Raw genomic sequence first — 5,000 nt, 5'->3', positions numbered from 1 at the left:
AAGATAAGATAAAGAAACGAGGGTTGAGGATATCATAGCATCAAGGATATGTAGGCAGCTTCTTGTTGGCTGCTTCACATTACATCGATTACCCCGCTGTGCGACATTTTCCAGATTATAAAAAGAAGTAAAAAACCGTAGGGGGCACCCGGGTTTGAACCGGGGACCTCTCGATCTGCAGTCGAATGCTCTACCACTGAGCTATACCCCCGAACGTCTACGCTCAGGCAACTCACACCGGCTTCCAGTTCAAACGCGAGTCATTTGAAGCTTTCGTATTATTTACTCTGACCCGTATATTGAATGGCATACACAACTGTTATAATAGTCTTGAACTCTACCTCGAAGATAAGATAAACAAACCAGGGTTGAGGATATCATGGCATCAAGGCTATGTAGGCAGCTTCTTCTTGGCTGCTTCACATTACATCAATTACCCCGCTGTGCGACATTTCGCAGATTATAGAAGGAAGTAAAAAAACTGTAGGGGGCACCCGGGTTTGAACCGGGGACCTCTCGATCTGCAGTCGAATGCTCTACCACTAAGCTATACCCCCGAACGTCTACGCTCAGGCAACTCACACCGGCTTCCAGTTCAAACACGAGTCATTTGAAGCTTTCGTATTATTTACTCTGACCGTATATTGAATGACATACACAATTGTTATAATAGTCTTGAACTCTACCTCGAAGATAAGATAAACAAACGAGGGTTGAGGATATCATAGCATCAAGGCTATGTACGCAGCTTTTTTTTTTTGGCTGCTTCACATTACATCGATTACCCCGTTGTGCGACATTTCCCAGATTATAAAAGGAAGTAAAAAAACTGTAGGGGGCACCCGGGTTTTAACCGGGGACCTCTTGATCTGCAGTCGAATGCTCTACCACTGAGCTATACCCCCGAACGTCTACGCTCAGGCAACTCACACCGGCTTCTAGTTCAAACACGAGTCATTTGAAGCTTTCGTATTATTTACTCTGACCGTATATTGAATGGCATACACAACTGTTATAATAGTCTTGAAATCTACCTTGAAGATGAGATAAACAAACGAGGGTTGAGGATATCATAGCATCAAGACTATGTAGGCAGCTTCTTGTTGGCTGCTTCACATTACATCGATTACCCCGCTGTGCGACATTTTCCAGATTATAAAAGGAAGTAAAAAACCGTAGGGGGCACCCGGTTTTGAACCGGGGACCTCTCGATCTGCAGTCGAATGCTCTACCACTGAGCTATACGCCCGAACGTCTACGCTCAGGCAACTCACACCGGCTTCCAGTTCAAACGCGAATCATTTGGAGCTTTCGTATTATTTACTCTGACCGTATATTGAATGGCATACACAACTGTTATATTAGTCTTCAAATCTACCTCGAAGATAAGATAAAGAAACGAGGGTTGAGGATATCATAGCATCAAGGCTATGTAGGCAGCTTCTTGTTGGCTGCTTCACATTACATCAATTACCCCGCTGTGCGACATTTTCCAGATTATAAAAAGAAGTAAAAAACCGCAGGGGGCACCCGGGTTTGAACCGGGGACCTCTCGATCTGCAGTCGAATGCTCTACCACTGAGCTATACCCCCGAACGTCTACGCTCAGGCAACTCACACCGGCTTCCAGTTCAAACGCGAGTCATTTGATTGATTTGTGGGGTTTAACGTCCCAAAACCCCCATTTGATTATGAGAGACGCCGTAGTGGAGGGCTCCGGAAATTTTGACCACCTGGGGTTCTTTAACGTGCACCCAAATCTGAGTACACGGGCCTACAACATTTCCGCCTCCATCGAAAATGCAGCCGCCGCAGCCGGGAATCGAACCCGCGACCTGCGGGTCAGCAGCCGAGTACCTTAGCCACTAGACCACCGCGGCGGGGCGCGAGTCATTTGAAGTTTTCGTATTATTTACTCTGACCGTATATTGAACGGCATACACAACTGTTATAATAGTCTTGAACTCTACCTCGAAGATAAGATAAAGAAACGAGGGTTGAGGATATCATAGCATCAAGGCTATGTAGGCAGCTTTTTGTTGGCTGCTTCACATTACATCGATTACCCCGCTGTGCGACATTTCCCAGATTATAAAAGGAAGTAAAAAACCGTAGGGGGCACCCGGGTTTGAATCGGGGACCTCTCGATCTGCAGTCGAATGCTCTACCACTGAGCTATACCCCCGAACGTCTACGCTCAGGCAACTCACACCGGCTTCCAGTTCTAACACGAGTCATTTGAAGCTTTCGTATTATTTACTCTGACCGTATATTGAATGGCATACACAATTGTTCTAATAGTCTTGAACTCTACCTCGAATATAAGATAAACAAACGAGGGTTGAGGATATCATAGCATCAAGGCTATGTACGAAGCTTTTTTTGGCTGCTTCACATTACATCGATTGCCCCGTTGTGCGAGATTACCCAGATTATAAAAGGAAGTAAAAAACTGTAGGGGGCACCCGGGTTTGAACCGGGGACCTCTCGATCTGCAGTCGAATGCTCTACCACTGAGCTATACCCCTTTTTTTTTTTTTATTTATTGCCTGGCATGGACATTGTACAGGGCAATCATTGCACACACATATATTACAATACAAAGAAAAAGAAAAAAAAAACAAGCATTGCCATCAGTCCCATTTGTACTGATGTTGTCCTCTTAAAAATACTTAAGGTTTGCCAGGGGTTCAAACCTTGACAACCATTCTGGCTCGATATCCTCTATTTTGCTACACTCAATGAATGCAGACATGCTTTGCCTGAAATAAATTACTGCTGGTTTTGCGTCCGGGTCGAAATGGTATCCGGCCATTCGTGCACGCCATATACAGTGGAGACCGGTCAACATCACTACATCGAATGGGACCCCATCATCATTTGTTACTGCGAGGTACCTTATTCCGTGTGGGTCTAGTGGAAAATCCTTCTTTATTGTCCTCTGTAATATGTCCCAAAAATGTACCCCTTCCCAACAATGCAAAAAAACATGGTCTATTGTTTCTGGTTTCTTACATATCAAGCAGTGTGACCCCCATAGTGTAAAAAAACCCCGTTCCTCTGTGAAAGTCTTTACTGATAGTGTTCCTGTGTGTAACTTGAAGAAAAAAGTTTTCACCCCTGTAGGTACCTGCATGTTTCTCACCCGCTTCAGTACGTTTTGTCCCGGTCTTCCACTGTATATGGCCCTGTACAATGGTACTGGCAAAACCATAGCACATACATCTCTGTACAATTCTTTTCTTCTAACACATGCTAGATAATCTATCGAAAAGCGTACAGATAAAAAACGTACACTGTCTACCACTTCCTTGAGATACCCACGCAACGTCACGGGCCGGCTATCCGTAGTAACAACAAAATCTGGTAAGGCACTGCCTAACCTGAGCTGGCATACCGTACGTAAAAACGGATCCCTGACGTCACGGAAAAACAAAAATCTATTTACTACTTGTCTCACAAATAGGTGCGCCAAACCAAGACCTCCGTCCTTCACGCGCCTGAACAAGTTGGTCCGTCTGCACCTTTCCCATTTCGAGCCCCATATAAAAACTGCGAACACTCTGTGCAGCCTTTGCACGTTGATCCTTGAACAATGTAACACCTGCATCACATACCACAGTTTAGCGATAAAAAACATGTTGCACACAGTAGCCCTAGCGAAAACAGACAGGTTCATGCCTTTCCACCTGTCTGCTTTTTCCTTCGTCTCTTTTGTTTGACGCGACCAATACTCCTCGCTGCCGTTATAACATTCCAGGGGAACACCGAGGTACCTTGTCGGTGTTTCCGTCCAGTGCACATTCGCAAAAAGGTCCGGCTTTGAAGGCCACCTTCCGTGCCAAAGCCCAAGAGATTTCGCCCAGTTTACGCGGCTTCCTGTGACGCTACAAAAATGTTTCACAACACTTATCGTTTCCTCTACACTTTCTTTGTTCGTACAACACACCGCAATGTCGTCTGCATATGCCAGCAGCTTAACTTCCACTGCCGCCAAGCTGAAGCCACGAATTTTTTCATTTTCATTTATCGCTAAGCACATCGCTTCGATGTAAATACAAAACAAAAGTGGACTGAGGGGGCAGCCCTGACGCACAGAACGCATTACGTGAATGGGGGCCCCCAAAGACTTGTTAACAATTAAACGTGTTGTGCAGTTCTGGTACGCCAAGGCCACTCCCTCCTTGATGATGGAACCGACATTAATATGATCTAAGATGACAAACAAAATATCATGCGCAACACAATCAAAAGCTTTCTCCAGGTCTATCTGGAGCACAGCAACGCCAAGTGAATCTTCGTCACAACACTCTAGCACACACCGCATCTTGTGAATGTTTGAGCTAATGGTTCTGCCTTTGATTCCACAAGTTTGGTGCTCTCCAACAATTTCTTTAATGACACCTTGAAGTCGCGCTGCCAGAACCTTCATAAAAATCTTGTAGTCGACATTGGTCAGCGATATGGGCCTATACGATGTCACCAGTTTAAGTTTTTCCCCTTCGTCCGTTTTAGGAATTAATATCGTATGCGCTTTGCTGAAGGAGGGCGGCAGAGTTTTCCGTTCGTACGCCTCATTGAACAGCTCAGCTAACCCCGGGGACAGTTCTATTCTAAACGTCTTATACCATGCTGCGGTTAGGCCATCGGGTCCCGGTGACTTTCCGGGGTTCAGATGACCAATCGCGCGTTCCACTTCACCTTCCGTTATTCTGCCTTCTAAAAGCTTTTTTGTGTCGTCACTAAGCCGCGGCAAGCGCTTGAGAAACTCTTCTTTAAAACCATGTACATTCGCTTTTCGAATTGCAAAAAGTGACTGATAATACGCAACAAAGGCCCGTTCGATGCTTTCATTGTCGCTCGCGAGAGTCCCGTTGCAATAGACCTTATCGATGTGGTTTCGGCGTCCTTGCGCTTTTTCGAGACCAAGCGCCCTTTTTGTGGGCGTCTCACCCGCGGCAAGATCATTTGCGCGCGCGCGAACCCAGGCGCCTCGATAA

General features: G+C 45.7%; 7 non-coding genes across 7 annotated transcripts; all 7 read right to left on the bottom strand.

Annotated features, from left to right (window-relative positions):
- Positions 1 to 139: 139 nt before the first annotated feature.
- On the bottom strand, positions 140 to 211 carry TRNAC-GCA (transfer RNA cysteine (anticodon GCA)). Its single transcript has one exon. It is a non-coding gene; the product is annotated as a tRNA-Cys (tRNA).
- Positions 212 to 485: 274 nt separating this feature from the next.
- Positions 486 to 557, bottom strand: TRNAC-GCA (transfer RNA cysteine (anticodon GCA)). Its single transcript has one exon. It is a non-coding gene; the product is annotated as a tRNA-Cys (tRNA).
- A 276-nt stretch (positions 558 to 833) lies between these two features.
- Positions 834 to 905, bottom strand: TRNAC-GCA (transfer RNA cysteine (anticodon GCA)). The gene has a single exon. It is a non-coding gene; the product is annotated as a tRNA-Cys (tRNA).
- A 272-nt stretch (positions 906 to 1,177) lies between these two features.
- Positions 1,178 to 1,249, bottom strand: TRNAC-GCA (transfer RNA cysteine (anticodon GCA)). The gene has a single exon. It is a non-coding gene; the product is annotated as a tRNA-Cys (tRNA).
- Positions 1,250 to 1,521: 272 nt separating this feature from the next.
- Positions 1,522 to 1,593, bottom strand: TRNAC-GCA (transfer RNA cysteine (anticodon GCA)). Its single transcript has one exon. It is a non-coding gene; the product is annotated as a tRNA-Cys (tRNA).
- A 520-nt stretch (positions 1,594 to 2,113) lies between these two features.
- TRNAC-GCA (transfer RNA cysteine (anticodon GCA)) lies at positions 2,114 to 2,185 on the bottom strand. The gene has a single exon. It is a non-coding gene; the product is annotated as a tRNA-Cys (tRNA).
- A 271-nt stretch (positions 2,186 to 2,456) lies between these two features.
- Positions 2,457 to 2,528, bottom strand: TRNAC-GCA (transfer RNA cysteine (anticodon GCA)). Its single transcript has one exon. It is a non-coding gene; the product is annotated as a tRNA-Cys (tRNA).
- Between the last annotated feature and the right edge of the window lie 2,472 nt (positions 2,529 to 5,000).

Source organism: Rhipicephalus microplus, chromosome 5 (assembly GCF_043290135.1).
Source record: "Rhipicephalus microplus isolate Deutch F79 chromosome 5, USDA_Rmic, whole genome shotgun sequence".
NCBI lineage: Eukaryota > Metazoa > Arthropoda > Arachnida > Ixodida > Ixodidae > Rhipicephalus > Rhipicephalus microplus.
This window is presented reverse-complemented; position numbering and strand designations above follow the sequence as displayed.